Genomic DNA, 17,414 nt, shown 5'->3' on the forward strand with positions numbered 1-17,414 from the left:
CCTTTAACCGCACGGCCACTTCGGCCGGCCGTCCCATAGTGCTCAGAACCATTTGAACATATGATTAGGTGCACAAATTCTATCTGACCTGTAGATAATATGTTGGTTCTTGATACAAATCAGTCGTTGAAATTTATGAATACGTAAGAAGATGGTTCAAATGGCTCTAAGCGCTATGGGACTTAACATCGGAGGTCATCAGTCCCCTTGAACTTAGAACTACTTAAACCTAACTAACCTAAGGACATCATACACATCCATGCCCGAGGCAGGATTCGAACCTACGACCGTAGCAGCAGCACGGTTCCGGACTGAAGCGCCTAGAACCACTCGGTCACAACGACCGGCATGTATGAAGAGAGGTCATTCAGATGATGCATTCTTCAGTACATTTGCAAAACTATAAAATAATCGCTTATAACCGTTAGAACGAATCTGTCTCACCAGTAAGACGATATGTACATCACTTGTAGGTACCCTGTGCAATAGAACGCATATTGAAACGACCTTTGACGCTGCAACTTGACGTATGAAAATGTGATGCGCGACTTACAAACACTACTTCCAAGTCAGCCTTAATGCAGAAAAAGAACCACAAAGTAATGTGAGAAGAAACTCTGACTTGTGAATAAAATATGACCCAAATCTGACTTTATGTATAATCGTGCACTCAGTCATAACTTCCGATCGTACCTGATGCTTGTTGAAGGAAGAAGCTGTAGTGTCTCGACGCAAAATAATAGAGACTGCTCACAGTTCTAAGAAAACATTTATCGTAAAGCTAGACGGTGCAACAATTTTCCGACATTCGACTGTGTCATTACGCTGTCGCATGTTTAACTGACATCGATCAACTCCATGGCAGCGGACCGACGCTTTACTACACATGTATTCTTGTGCTTCACCGGAAATAGTGACGCTCTAAAATTGTGTACTCACCCAATATGCTCAGTTAATGGTTATCTCTTTTTAATTTTAAGTCAAAACACGTTTGTCCTCGCTCTTTCCACAGCTTCAAGAACAATGCCCTCATAATAAGTAAATGTTTGTCTGTAGAATTTCGAAACATTTACTGCTGTTGCCCAATGTACTTCCACGATCCTCAAATCATGATATTAAATTCTGTAACGCTACTGTAAGAGATACTTTTGAAATCCACTTGGCGTTCACTTAAGAAAATTCTGACATCGCATTACATCCATTTTGTTGTTGTAGCGTCGACAAAGTATGTGTATCAGCGTTATTGGCATCGCCTGCATTGTACAGCTGCGCGCCGGAACGTTACGAGCCGCATTCCATCTGCGGGCATGAGCGACATGCCGTCACTCAAAAAATCCCATCCATTGAAGTTAATCGTACCTTTCGTTCGGCACCTGATGCACTTCGGCCTAAATTCGCCAATAACCTGATTCTTCGGATAATGCTAAGAGATAAGAAGCACTTGATGCGGAAGAGGAACTACTTAGTTCTAATTATAGCCGACTCACGTTTGTTGCCGAAAATGATAACATTAACAACAACGTCTGTGTACTTGACGAGCTATTGGCTGTGCGCTACTTACCAAACAGCTACAGGAAAACACGTCACACCAGTTGCTGCTTCACTGGCCCCTTTCAGCAATGAACGGAACTGCAGACACATACACTCCTGGAAATGGAAAAAAGAACACATTGACACCGGTGTGTCAGACCCACCATACTTGCTCCGGACACTGCGAGAGGGCTGTACAAGCAATGATCACACGCACGGCACAGCGGACACACCAGGAACCGCGGTGTCGGCCGTCGAATGGCGCTAGCTGCGCAGCATTTGTGCACCGCCACCGTCAGTGTCAACCAGTTTGCCGTGGCATACGGAGCTCCATCGCAGTCTTTAACACTGGTAGCATGCCGCGACAGCGTGGACGTGAACCGTATGTGCAGTTGACGGACTTTGAGCGAGGGCGTATAGTGGGCATGCGGGAGGCCGGGTGGACGTACCGCCGAATTGCTCAACACGTGGGGCGTGAGGTCTCCACAGTACATCGATGTTGTCGCCAGTGGTCGGCGGAAGGTGCACGTGCCCGTCGACCTGGGACCGGACCGCAGCGACGCACGGATGCACGCCAAGACCGTAGGATCCTACGCAGTGCCGTAGGGGACCGCACCGCCACTTCCCAGCAAATTAGGGACACTGTTGCTCCTGGAGTATCGGCGAGGACCATTCGCAACCGTCTCCATGAAGCTGGGCTACGGTCCCGCACACCGTTAGGCCGTCTTCCGCTCACGCCCCAACATCGTGCAGCCCGCCTCCAGTGGTGTCGCGACAGGCGTGAATGGAGGGACGAATGGAGACGTGTCGTCTTCAGCGATGAGAGTCGCTTCTGCCTTGGTGCCAATGATGGTCGTATGCGTGTTTGGCGCCGTGCAGGTGAGCGCCACAATCAGGACTGCATACGACAGAGGCACACAGGGCCAACACCCGGCATCATGGTGTGGGGAGCGATCTCCTACACTGGCCGTACACCACTGGTGATCGTCGAGGGGACACTGAATAGTGCACGGTACATCCAAACCGTCATCGAACCCATCGTTCTACCATTCCTAGACCGACAAGGGAACTTGCTGTTCCAACAGGACAATGCACGTCCGCATGTATCCCGTGCCACCCAACGTGCTCTAGAAGGTGTAAGTCAACTACCCTGGCCAGCAAGATCTCCGGATCTGTCCCCCATTGAGCATGTTTGGGACTGGATGAAGCGTCGTCTCACGCGGTCTGCACGTCCAGCACGAACGCTGGTCCAACTGAGGCGCCAGGTGGAAATGGCATGGCAAGCCGTTCCACAGGACTACATCCAGCATCTCTACGATCGTCTCCATGGGAGAATAGCAGCATGCATTGCTGCGAAAGGTGGATATACACTGTACTAGTGCCGACATTGTGCATGCTCTGTTGCCTGTGTCTATGTGCCTGTGGTTCTGTCAGTGTGATCATGTGATGTATCTGACCCCAGGAATGTGTCAATAAAGTTTCCCCTTCCTGGGACAATGAATTCACGGTGTTCTTATTTCAATTTCCAGGAGTGTATTTAACGATATTTTAAAACATATTTTGACATTCAAAAATCGAGACATACAGCTAGATATAGTATTTTACAGGCAATATGTTTCACTTAAGAGGAAAAGAATCTTGTGATGTAACTAGCGGCCGGCTGGAGTGGCCGGGCGGTTCTAGGCGCTTGAGTCTGGGACCGCGCGACCGCTGCGGTCGCAGGTTCGAATCCTGCCTCGGGCATGGATGTGTGTGGTGTCCTTAGTGTAGTTAGATTTAAGTAGCTCTGAGTTCTAGGGAACTGATGACCTCAGCAGTTAAGTCCCATAGTGCTCAGAGCAATTTGAACAATTTGGTAACCAGCGAGAAGTTCCTTGGCTCTATTAAATTGATTAAATACATGAAGTAGAACTACCTCTCGCATTTGCGATGATAAGGTGTGGTGGCTTTATAGTCAGTATTGTGATAAGTGTAGCAAATAAACCTTACAAATATACCAGATACGCTGATAATGTAATTGAGAATCATTCGAGGAAATACGCCGTTCTTAAATTACAATGTGGGGTATTTTTTAGAAATCCTGTGTTTCAGGCAGACTGTAAAATAATTTTAAGATCCATATTGCAGTATAAACGCGATTATAAATCATAGCGATACGTAAAACTGTTTATGTCTTGAACGTAACGCAAATGGAACCGGAACGTGAATGCACTTTTCAGGATTTGTTTTCTTGTAGGTCAATAGGTACAGCTAACGTGGTTGGTGTCCCTGTGGGCACATCTCAAATTTGTATCGTTGTGCTGGCTTTCCATTGCATTCAGTGAACCCACACGTGAGATTCATGTCGAGATACCTCTTAATAACTAAACCTATCCATGGTACTGCCATGTATACCCGTTAACGCATAATCGTAGACGGAACCGAGCAATACTGAATGCGAACGTCAAACCTGGAGCAACGATATAAAGAGAGAATTGGCGATGTCAACGGCAGGTACCGTGTGCGGTTATAAACAGGATACTCAGCGCTTACCGTGGATATCGGTACAGTTGTGCACCATTTTCGGGGGAAATAAACCTAACGAAATGTAATAGCTTTGTAACAAACCGCCGGAGACTGTGGGTCCCTTATAACAAAATATTCAGAAAGATTTCCTGAACGACGTCTGAAAGTTTCTCGGTTCGGTTCTGGCTCATCCTGTATAAAATATTCTACCGTGACTATTACCAACTTCTCGATGTTATTGTGAGGAGCTAGTGGAACTTTCAATTACAGTTTTACGGATAAAACGGAATCAAATAATGTTCCCTCTTTGGAATAAATAATAATATTTCTTACACATATTATCTGTCCGCTAGGACTGTTTCTAATATATTTGTCACAGAACAGAGGTACAGAAATGTGGTTCTAAGACTGGTATGCAGTTCCTGTTCCAGACCATCTTCGCGCGAAATGAATCAATGAACATATGACGAGGGCAAGATGATTCACTACCAAATTCTCCAAATTCCACAGTTATAATTGTTTGTTCTAGGGCTACATGAAGAGTCTTTCTTACGAACCTACATGGTTGCAGGAATACACAGTTGGACGTAGTGATTTTATTAATTCATGCCACTGGATGTATTTATAATTTTCGTTGTTATTTCACTTAACACGAGATTGCAAAATCCCGAAGTTCAGAATGAAAATTAAATTAATAAAACTAATATATGATGCAAATGAATCTATAGTAGTGTTTGCGGTAATTTGGGTAGACCGCTGGACATAGCGACATGGGTAAATAGAAGAATTTATCCCAGTATTTACATTCCGAGTAGACAAATTACGAGGTAACGTTGTATATTAATGTGTGGAGTTTCGCTAGGATCAAAGACCGTCTATTTCTCTGTTGCATCTCCCACTCAGGGTTCATAAATAAGATATCATTAATTGCATTTAAAAAAGAACAATTTTTGTCATTTGTATACTAAGAACTGAATACATTCGATTTAATAGAGGTCAGTTACATTATGGTTTCACATCATGTCACTAATTCTGATTCGTCTAAGAGTATTTATAGAAAAGAACTGTAAGTGGGTTAGCATAACATTTTACTGTTATCATCCTTAAAAGTGCATTAACATTGCTACCTTTATGTGACTAGCTATATAGTATGGTATTAAGCCAAATTTCAATCATCCTTATCTTCAACATAAAATCTAAGAAAATCCTTGTTTCGCTGTCACATATTCCCTCTTAGGTCTTTGAAGTACCACAAAAATTAGTGTCAGCCGTTTCAAAAAAAAGACCAAATATTTATTCACAGTTCAGTACTCCGATAAAGTGGTGTCATTAGTACGGAAATAGCATATTTACATAGATCTCGCCATTGAACTACCAAAAATATTGAATATTGCAACAGTAGAACAGTGTTACTATAAAGAATAAATTAAAGAAACATATTTTTGCCACATAGAGTATTCCAAGAAATAAACAGAAATTCGTACCATAAATACATCAAAATAACAAATTTTTAATTAGTGTATTATGTTGTACATTGTAATATGTGAATTCCTCTAGAAACTTTTTCCCTTAATCTGTATAATAATATCTGTCATTATTACCATTATTATTACATTAAAACGCAATTCTGTATTTTCTAAATGTGTTCCACATTTTAATTTTTTGTGCGCTTAGTAATAATGCCACAGTTTTTTGGTCATATATTCGTATCATCGGTTTCAGATTCACGCAAAATTCGTGTTTTATCGTCTAGAAAATTTTCTTGGAGCAAAGTCACCTTTCCGTAGTCCGAGTTATGTCCTTAATTTAAATGATCTCACAGGAAGTTTATATTACAAATATATAGTTATTTACGTGCCGTATTCTTCCATGGAGGATCAAAATTATATAAGGGTAGATCACAAAGTCTCAGTTTGAGGTCGATGCTACGGCATGTATGCAACGTAAAGTGAATCCGATGCAGTTACATACGCACTGATATGTAGGCAAGGTAGTAGCGTGGCATTCGTGTCTTTCCGACGTCTGTGCGGAAAATGCTGAAATATGGACCATGGCGACGTTATTACCAAATGCATCCAAACAGGCCTAACGTGCTGCCATTCTTTTCTTGGTTGCCGATGGACGAACACCGGTAGACATCCACCGGAGAAAGAAGAAAGTGTATGGGGCAACATGTCTGTCAAAATCCATCGCTGTGGAATGGTGTGCCAAGTTCCGGATGGTCACGATTCGGCACAAAACGCCGGTCGATCTGAGAGGCAGAAGTTACGCCAACTCATGTAGGAGACAATCGAGCATCCGCCCTACAGTCCCGATCTCCACCCAGACGATTATCAGACCTTCGGTCACGTAAACCTAGATTACTAAATCCTCGTAAAATTAGGAAATTTTGTTCTCAATTTGGTATGTATCATACCACTGGAGATCTAATAACCGTAATTAACTAATGGATGACTTATAAATTATGTGTTCCTTAGAGTAAACCTGGAGTACTACAGTTTACGATGGTTAATAGCAATGTAACATTTCCTCGCTTCCCACCACCACTTACAGTGTTCTAGGTTTAAGAAAGACCTTGAAGGGTCGACGATTGCTGTCGGACGAGGATATGCAGCAGGCAGTTACGGACTCCTTCACGTAGCAGGACATGGTGTTTTACTAAACGAGTATTTCCAACTTGGTGCGTCGATGAGATGATTGCCTCAATGATCATAGCAGTTTTGCCTAGTTAGCATATCGATTTTAGATTATACATCCTTCGATCGGAAACTCTTTGATTTGCCCCTTGTGTGATTTTGGTAACTTTTCTTAAAAGAAATTTAACCATACTGTTTGTAATAATAATTTTGTGTATAATATACACCAAACATTCATATATTCATTTAGTCCACAAAGTTTAACACAGTTTTAATCTTCCTTATTTTCATTGGATGACTATAAAACATATTTTAGGTGGTAATAGAATTTGCTGCATGTTTTCGACTACCAGTTCATATGCACCTTTCTGCAACACATGAACTTTATGTTTTGAAATGAACTTTTGGAGATTTCCATTCTTATGTATTATTAATATTATGTCAGACTGTTAAACCACGATTAAGTTGTCCTAGTGTTGCAACGAGTGTTAGTTATAATTACGGAAAGTAAAATAGAGGATAACATTTGTTGCTCAGTTAAAAATAATTTTTCTCAATTTTTAAATAAATTGCCTAGGTTCTATATATCTGACAGTAGAGATCCACTATTTTCAAAATTCTTTTTGTTGGTTTGTATGTACTCACATTTACATTAATGTAATGCATTCCCTTCTAGTGGGATGACATTTGCAGATGGGATACAAGAGAATTCAGTTACATAATACTTTGCTTCTATGATGCCTGATAGCGGCAGAGCCAACTCATTGCGATATGTGCCTTCGGTCTCTATGTTATATTGCCGCGTCTCATGGGGCAGTCTCTCGAGTACCGTCGGCACGTAGGAAACCTACTGCTAGCAGCCCTGTCGATGGAAGCGGGTATCGAACGTTTCTGTCCATGCTGACAGTCTGCTTTAAAATCTCAGTCGATTATAGTATTGCCAGTATGTTTGATCTCTGAAACATTAAATAAATTCAAACTGAATTTTCCTCTATTGGACAAGGAGGCGCTAGTATTCGTTTTGTTTCAAAAGATGTTTCTTGTGCACCGACTTTCAATTAAATTCCGCCTAGTCGCTGACCACGTTCCCTTTATAACGACCATTGGATTCACTACAACGTTCATGTACGAACCATATAACGCCTGCTGTGCAGTACGCTATTTCTAACTACCTGTACCTGATAAATCCATTATCTGCTATCACACTTTCTAATGTCGATGCGCTGTCCAACTTACTAGTTTAGCCCAGCTCTGAATAAATCAGCCAGTAAGTGGACTGTTTTCAGTTACATAAATATTTCATTGCACCAGCGGACAGCTTCCCAATTACGGCTCACGTGGTTGATAAAGTATCGTGTTAATTAAAGCTGTTACCAGTATTACGTTGAAATGACTATTAAAGGTACTCGATGACCAAATTCGATGAGCTTATTTCCATTCATCAGCATGTAGTTTTTACTACATAAGCTAAAAGGTATTCTACCTAGTGAACACTAAAGAGAAATGCACTGAGTCCCATCTGCTCTATCCCACAGATCCAAGCTACGTTACTATCGAGCCGCCTGGGCGTCACTACAATAAATGTCGTCGTCTGGAGGTACCAATATCTGCTAAGTCTCTCACTCAGCATTGCTGAACCAATCATAGAACTCGCATCACGCGTGGAAAGCCAGGCGGCTCCATATTTAGTACTGATCTGTGGCACCCTCTGGTCCATGGGAGTGAGAGTAATTATTAGAGTTGCGATCTACCAAAAATACGGTTCGGTAGTTTCGGTGCTTTACGTAAATGACGTATTAAATCGTAGAATTACCGGTAGTATTGGCGGAATTGGTAGGGAAAGAAACATAAATGAAATGTGTAAGAGAAAATGGGAGCCGGCGGCTTTCTTTTTTGTGTGTTTGGTTGCTTGTGTCGTACATACTTAGAACTGCAAATCATTCAGTATTAGCCCACTGAGTATTTTATATTCTTACAGAAAATAAATTCCGTTTCATAAGTAATAAAAATTAGTTGGTCGATTAATTTCTGCGCTGTTATGTAGCTAAAGCAATTACTTTTGATGAAAGTACAGTTTACATGCAAAACCCCTCAAAAAATATAATTATTGTACTCAGTAGAACGTTCTTCATTACGATCAAAGACAAGACTTTCCTGTTATTATTGATATATGCGAAAATTGTTTATGAATCACTGAAACACGTTTTACATAAGTTCGGTGACGTATTGAAGCGATATCTGTTATATTTTTGTTTTGTGCTTTTTTATTTTGCCTTTCTCTTGAGGAAAGCGCGTTTTCTAAGGCCATAAGAAAAAGCTATATTGTTTTCTTTATTTTTACTACAATATCCCTCTGTTTAACCTTACAGTTCAACAATTTTCGAATAAAACCTGAACTAAACACTGACAATTTCAGTCTTCCTTTAAATACTGTTTATTCTCAAGTAATAGACAGGAAGATAACTATAGAGAAGAAAAATGTTCCGTAGGTTACTTGGCCCTCTTTATATCCTAACTCAGTTCCTAGATAGTTCACCACTTCCTTCCGTTTTTTTTATGGGACTCTATACATACGTAAAGAAAGCGATCGGTAGGGGCAACGCCCCATATGCAACACACCCACTGTAAATGTGTAGGTTATGCGGGTATGACCTTAACTGGCTTCAGCTACTAGGAAAACTATAGCAGTGTATGCTTACATTTGGTAGTCTACGGTAGTCTACCGCAGTTTTACAACTCAAGTAATTACATTTCGTGGTGGGATCCATGAAGAGTACGTATCTGGATGTTGTAGATACACTACACGCTCAATATCCGCACTATTATAACGGTTGAAAAAGAGCATCGCAACATAGTAAAACAATACGCTAGTGGAGAGTTGCCACAAATTTTTGTCGCAGAGGAAGGACTTCATCTTGCAGCGAAGAAATTAGAAAGCTTTTCCCCGCAAAATTACGTTACATACCGAACCTAGTAGCTTCCCCAACCTGAAAGCAATGATGAATGCAAGCGACTAATACTAAATTTAAAATGTAGTTCAAGTATCACAACCGCCTGAAGATGTACAAACCTTGTTTTTAAGATGTTTCAGATCCACATAATTTTTACTATCCAAGAATCTAGCGGGACTGATTAAGGACGACAATACAGAACTCTGCTGTGACTCCTGTTTCCGCATTACTATGACGTATGTTCGAGTCAGAAACCACGGAAGCGACCAGGTACTGAGGTACGAGACGCAGAGTGGACCAGTGCGATCAGTACCTGGCACTCCACCGCCAACGCCTCCGCGTCCGGCCGCTAAACAGAAGGGAGCCACACTGCCCCCACCGGCCTTTCAATTGCCACACTCATAAGATAGCCACATCCTCCCGCTCCCGCCGGCGAGGACAGGATGCACGCTACATGATTCCCAGGCCTATCAGGCGGGCCTCGCTGGTGACGTCGAGATGTAACCATCGTATATTGCAAAGTCGTTTACCGACATCGCGTGCGCACCGTCATCCAGTCCATTACTCCGCAAGCTTGCGTACCGAATGTGAATGCTTCACCCACCGCTGTCAGCAGCAAATCAGAACAATAAACGAGAAAGAGCCCAGCTAAGGAGAATACTGAAGACCTGGCTTGGATGTCAGTACCGTCGTGTTCATTCCTGTCAAACAGCTGATTTCTCCATAGTTTTACCTACCACTCTGATGTCGCTATCTCCCTCAGCTATCCCTGTCTAATCGATGTCGGCCAGTTGGATCGTGGATGACAATGGCGATCCCTCTATGTTCACTGGTATTCCACTCTCCTCCAGCAGTCATTAAACTTTTTTTAACATGCCATAGTGCTGTCTCTAGTCTCATATTAAATAATTAGCTGTTATTTTTTAGCTACGACAGTGAGATTCTTGATATATTAAGACAAGGGATCGAATTCTTCGCCAGGTTCCATACAAATCCTGCGAGATTTAAAAGTCAATTGTACGGTGGTAGTCAGAAGGAAACATGTCCCATCTCTTACAAAATTCTGTTAATGCAATAAGGAGAAGGAGGACAGTGCTTTTCTACTATTTTGAACAGTTGGGATTTGGTAAAATCTGAATTGTAACCTATGATGACGAGTTGCTACATATTCGCAATAAAGTTTTATAGGAATTTAGGAAATGTTTGTTTTGCTATAAATCCACTCACTGTTCACGAAAATTTATTAACTAGGTAATTAATTGCGGTCAGCCGTGCCCATCTTCAGATCTAAAAACTATCATCAAAGATACCTTGGTATGCAATTTCACCTAATTACATAAAATATATAATCAAGTCATTATTAGCAAACATGACTGCCTTCCCGTACCTGATTGAGTGCAGCACATTAGATAATTCGTATCATTTCGTACATACAGGTGGTTTCATTTATCTGATGATCGCACACGCGACACAGCAAAAGGCGTACAGCGAGGGCTTTGCTGCCCGGCAAATCAGACGCCACGTCGACGTCTAGTGTCTCCTGCAGCAGTACTAAATTTAGGCAAATAAATTTTGTACTCATCGTGTCAGAAAGGGAGAAGCTGGAACAGCCTGCCATTGTTTTCCACGTATTTCTGACATCTATTCGAGAAATTTATCATCACACAATGTAATTCTCTTTAAGACATAGAATTAAATGACTCGCGGATATTATTCTCGGGTTCCTGAACCTGTCAGTATTAGCTGTGTACGCATTATCCTTCAGTTCTTCCCACAAATATGAATCGCACGGGGTTAAATCCGGACTTCGAGAGGGCCAGATATTGTTGCTAATAACTTCAGTCATGGAACACATCGTGAACTTCTGGCAAAACAACAATGGCCGTATGAGCCCTTCCCTAATTCTGAAAAAAAGTGGACTTTCATTCCCTTCCACTAAGGTCACTAAAAACGGTTCCAAAATGTTTTGTCCGTATCTTCCACTATTACTGTATCATTAAAAAAAATTGACCTATTGTTCTGTCACCATTAACTGCGCACCACACTCCTATTATTTTCTGATCGTGAATGGGTTCCTGATGAAGTAGAACAAGTCTATCAGCGCTCCATTTTCGACAGTTTATGGAATTAACACACGAGTGTAAAGGCACCGATGTTTGTCTGAAAACAGAATGCGGCGAGGATCCATTTCACCGTAATGCACTTGTCATATTTCAAAACCAATTCGCAAAACCTAACTCTGTGCCCGGGATCACTAGGTTTAAATAGTCGTATTACTGTTACTTTTTAGAGCCTTATCCCAAGTAACTTAGCAGCTCTTTGTACCGTGGTTCTAACAATTTGCATACGTTGTGATAGACGTCTAAGAGATTTTTAGGGGAATTTTCTAGGTGGTAAACAATTTCATCGAGATGAGCTTCTGTGAGAACTGTACGCTGTCGTTTATTCTTGTTATCACGAAAATTTGCCGATCCACGAAATTTATTCACTAATTTGTAAATTGCATCACGGCTCGGAAATCTAGCAGCTGGAAACTTCTGATCAAACTATCTCTGGACAATACGAGCGGATTCTACACGCACATACGAATCGTAAATAAACACCCGTTGTGGAATGCAGTACTTCAATACTGTGATTGCTCCTTTCACAGATTTCACTGTTACACTCGTGAAGTTTGTTTCATTGTTCGAGCGACACTGGCCGAAAAGCCGTGTAGTGCAACATCCGCAGGGAGACGCACGCCTCACTCGACCGGCGTGCGCGGCGCCGGTGGCCGGCAAACACAAGCTCGCGCGTGCGGTCTTCAGATAAGTGGTACAGTCGCATTAAAAAGCCATGCAAGATATGTCACAAAGCTTAAAATAGTTTTGTGAGTACCGTGGACACTTTAAAGACATGAGGTACACTGCCGCGCAGCGTTGAGTGATGTACATTCTCCATACAGACCCGATCTCCCCCACCCCCAACCATGCGATTTCCGTATTTTTGGAGCACAGAAGACCGACACTGGGCACAGTTGTTTTGCTTTGGACGAACAGATGCACGAGTCGGTACAATCATGGTTTCGTAGCTAACAGCAAACGTATTTCCATGTAGGCATAGACCGTCTCATAGGGGGAAATATGGTTCAAATGGCTCTGAGCACTATAGGACGGACGGCCGAAGTGGCCGTGCGGTTAAAGGCGCTGCAGTCTGGAACCGCAAGACCGCTACGGTCGCAGGATCGAATCCTGCCTCGGGCATGGATGTTTGTAATGTCCTTAGGTTAGTTAGGTTTAACTAGTTCTAAGTTCTAGGGGACTAATGACCTCAGCAGTTGAGTCCCATAGTGCTCAGAGGGCCAGCCAGCCACTATAGGACGTAACATCTGAGGCCATCAGTCCCCTAGAACTTAGAACTGCTTAAACCTAACTAACCTAAGGACATCACACGCATCCATGCCCTCTCGCGGTTCTAGGCGCGCAGTCCGGAACCGTGCGACTGCTACGGTCGCAGGTTCGAATCCTGCCTCGGGCATGGATGTGTGTGATGTCCTTAGGTTAGTTGGGTTTAAGTAGTTCTAAGTTCTAGGGGACTGATAACCACAGCAGTTGAGTCTCATAGTGCTCAGAGCCATTTGAGCCATCCATGTCCGAGGCAGGATTCGAACCTGCGACCATAGCAGTCGCGGGGTTCCGCACTGAAGCGCCTAGAACCGCTCGGCCAAACAGGCCGGCTAGGGGGAAATATGTGTTAACAGTTATGGCCATTAGTTCTGAAATCATAAAGAATTAACTTATTTCCTTCTGTCACATTTTCATTTGACTGACTCTCCTACTTTACTTCTCGGTATTGAAGAGGTGTTGATTTACAAATACGATACATTTTTAACTCTTGCGTGGAAACAATTATATTTTATAGTGGTCTAAACGGTATTCCCTGTGCTCACATTTGTTTCATTGTTTTGCGTTTGTGGACTGTTGTGTGATTTACTGGTCTGGGAATAGTATCGATTATATCGTTAAAATGAAATGCCTCGGTGCTGTGATAAGTAAATCAATAATTAATTAATTAATGCAACATAGTGACGAACGTGAATCATTTTCAGAGTCGCACTGCAGCGGTATCACTCCAAACCCGAAACAGTAAGCGATTGCAAAAAACGGTTCGCAGTTGTAGGTTTATCAATAGTGTGAACAATAGAAACCAAATGTGATTCATAAGCGTAGTGCACAGAAAGCAGAAGTCATTGTTACTGTCGTCACCTGTAGGTCTCTTGTGTGCCGCATAAAATGATCACGAGCGAAAGCGGTTTCCGTTGTATGCCACCTATTAATAGACACGCTCAACACATAGTTCATGTAGTTTAGGTGTTTCACAGTGAGGTGGCTTACTTTGCGAGGTACTACGCACTGTTCGACAAAGCGAACTCCAGGACCGGTCTTAGTGATAACTGGCTTGGTCACTTAATTGGTATAGTTACGTTCCAGTTCACAGTAGCACGCGTTGTTACCTCGACGCAGAATAATAGAACGTAATTACCGAAAAAGCCTTAGTGAACACACACGGCTTACGTCATTATACTTACTGGCGGTGAGAAGGAGAAAGGCATGACGGTACCCGCGGAATTGTCAACGGACCAGGAGAGCTCAATCAAGTATTTATAACAAAGAATAACGAAAAGCTAAATGGTCGCAATAAATTTTCCCTTAACCATATGGATCAATGTGCTGTTATGTAGCGATTTCAGAAATATTATGAACAATAAAAGGAAATACCAATTTTTGAAAATATCATGACATCGGCCACAGAGAACTGGACCTCAAAACTACCAAGGGAACGCTCAGAAAATTTGTTCTGTCTGTGGTATTCGGCCTGATAAGGTGCCAGAATAAACTCCTAATATTCGAACGAAATGCCACAGGTGTAAAAAGGACATACGATACTAGAATTTTTGAAAAAATGATGCATAATTATTCAAGTGGCTAATGGTTTGTTTAGGCAAAATATGGATGCAAACACGTTTAACTGTGAATAAATGTTGGTAAAATGATAGTGTATGGTGAGTATTGTCTAACCTAAATGTAACCAAGAAAATCTCAAACAAATGTGGCTGTCAGAATTGTTGCGCGTGAAAGTGATCCCAGTAAACTTTTCGTAACGTTATAAATATCAAAACTTTACCCTGTCTTTCAGAAACACGGAGAAAAATATTTAATAAATACGTTGAGCCCTGTTGGTTCCAGGATTTACTCGACGAGGTATAGTTTTGTTGGTAATGCTGTGCATCACAATAAGCGGGAGAAGAAACCACGTTCATCTAATCCTCTAAAAAGGGAAATGCCAGCGTGCTTTGCGGTAACCACAAACTTTATGTGTTTTATTATAAACCCAGTCATGAATCACAAAAATTTATTAACCATATAATTAATTTCGTTCAGCTATGACCAGCTTCCGACCTAAAAAATAACATACAAAGGTAGCACGATGTATAATATCTCAAAATTACATAAAATACACAATTAACTCATTATTAGCAAACATGATATCATTTTCGTTCCTGAATGAATCCCGTACGTTACACAATTCGTGCCATTGCGTATAATAGGCAGAATGTTCCATTTATCGGACGACTGCTCTCACGGCGCAGCAGATTGCGGGCAGCGAGCGCTCTTTTGCCTGGTGAATCAGATGCCGTGTCTCCCGTCTACTACCGCAGTACCAAGTTAAAAATATGTGTAAATGTTCAGTACAGTCACACTAATTAACCAGACAAGTTTTATCACAAAATAGAAATCTACAGAAGACAGAAATTGGTGGCTGTTGATTTGCTTCCGACGAACAGGTGTACGCCTGTTATGAGACAATCATGGTTCCGTAAGCAACCGAAAACATTTTTCCTTCAATGCATTGACAGTCTTATTTCACAGTGGGAGAAACGTATTAATAGGTATTGTGATTACTTTTGAAATAATAAACATATTACTGTGGCAAAAAGCGAGCTGTGCTTTCACGCCACACACAATTCTACCTGTTTGGTCAAGCCATGCAGCCGAGGATAGCCTCCAAAACCGGACCGCAGGAGTCATTAGCGTCAACGTGAATTCCGGACTGAATCCGAATGTTTCTGGAGTGATCAATCGCAGCCGACCGAGCCTCCTAGACGTCTCAAACGCAATTTGCTGACAAATTTACTGAGTGCACGACGTCCCACTATCTAGATCTGTCAAATATAAGAGTGTGAGTGTTATGTGATGAAGTCACACTATGGACGAGAGTACGGAAGTAGATCTATTCCGAGACTGTATTCCTGTAGATTTATGAAACATAAAATTATTTATTGAGCACTCCTATAAACACATACTTAGTACGAAATCTGTCTACCACGTTCAATCAGTTGTTCAATTCAGCACAGCCTACTTGACGGTTTTATGTTCTTGTGTGTCGATTTTAAACTATTAAAACATCTATGGCTATTGCCTTCACATTTTAACCTCGCACGTACTTTGTTATTCAGAATATGTCGAACCATTCTTGGAATTCGTTGTTTGATGCACTTCCCGTGCTACCTTTCCCACTTTTTGTAAACGAATACAGTCATTGCAGAATGCTGTATTCAAATAATACGAAAATTACTTCTGACAAACACCCCTGTATACAGAACCTTAAAAAAAATACGCGACATAAAAGTCATCGGAGACGTATAGCTTGATTACACTGTTCTATTACACTGATAGCCATAAATCGGAGGAAACAGTAACAGCCGCAAAAATCCTTGGATTAACTACATGGAGCGACATAAAATGGAATGACAACATAAAACAAGAGGTTAAGCAGATGCCAGACTGAGAGTCACTGAGAGAATGTAACTAATCAACGAAAGGAAGGAAGGAAGATTGAATTTGATATGTCGTCGACATTGACGTCATCACAGACAGAGTACAAGCTCGGATTGTGTGAAGGGTGGGGAAGGAAATCGGCTGTGTCCTTTCGAAGGAAATACCCCGGCATTTTCCTGGAGCGATTTAGGGATATCACGGGAAAATAAATCTGGATGGCCGGACGCCGCTTTGAACCGTCATCCTCATGACTGCGAGTCCACTGTGCCCCCTCGCTCGGTAAGTGTAACTAATACACGAAAGACGTGACTTACAAAACTCTTATTCGACTGATACTTGTGTATTGTTTATTATAATTAATCTGGAACCCTTAACAAACACGATTAAAATAAGGTATTAAGAAGATTCAACACAGAAGGCGGGCAGTATCACAGGATTTTTTACTCGGTGGTAGAGCGCTACGGAGGCCCTCCAGATTGCAGCGGCAGGCACTACCTGAGAGGCGTTGTGCATCACTGTTGAAACTTCGAAAAGAACACCACGACGAAATTACAAGAATTAGATGCTATAGCGTTTTACCGACAAACGCTCTACCCACGGGCCAGGAACCGGAAAGTGGGAACAGGATAGTGGTATTAGAATTACCGTCCGCCACACACCTTAAGCTGGCTTGCGGAGTATATGTGTAATAGTATTTGATGCAAAGTCACTATACCACTGACTTATTTACTATTGATATGTTAAAGAAGGTGTTGAAAGTCGGTAAAGTAAGCTTTGTGAGCCAACCATTTAGTTCAGTGTATCTTGTCGACGGTGCGAAGGTATGTTGCACCTACTGGTTTTCATACTGTTTTCTAATTCATCAAGATAGTAACGTTATTAATGGAATAACATGACAGTATTGGGATACCTAAAATATTTAAAACTGAAAACTTGCGGTCTGTGTAATCATTTATCAATTGGTGTTGGTTTAT

Source organism: Schistocerca americana, chromosome X (genome assembly GCF_021461395.2).
Source record: "Schistocerca americana isolate TAMUIC-IGC-003095 chromosome X, iqSchAmer2.1, whole genome shotgun sequence".
NCBI lineage: Eukaryota > Metazoa > Arthropoda > Insecta > Orthoptera > Acrididae > Schistocerca > Schistocerca americana.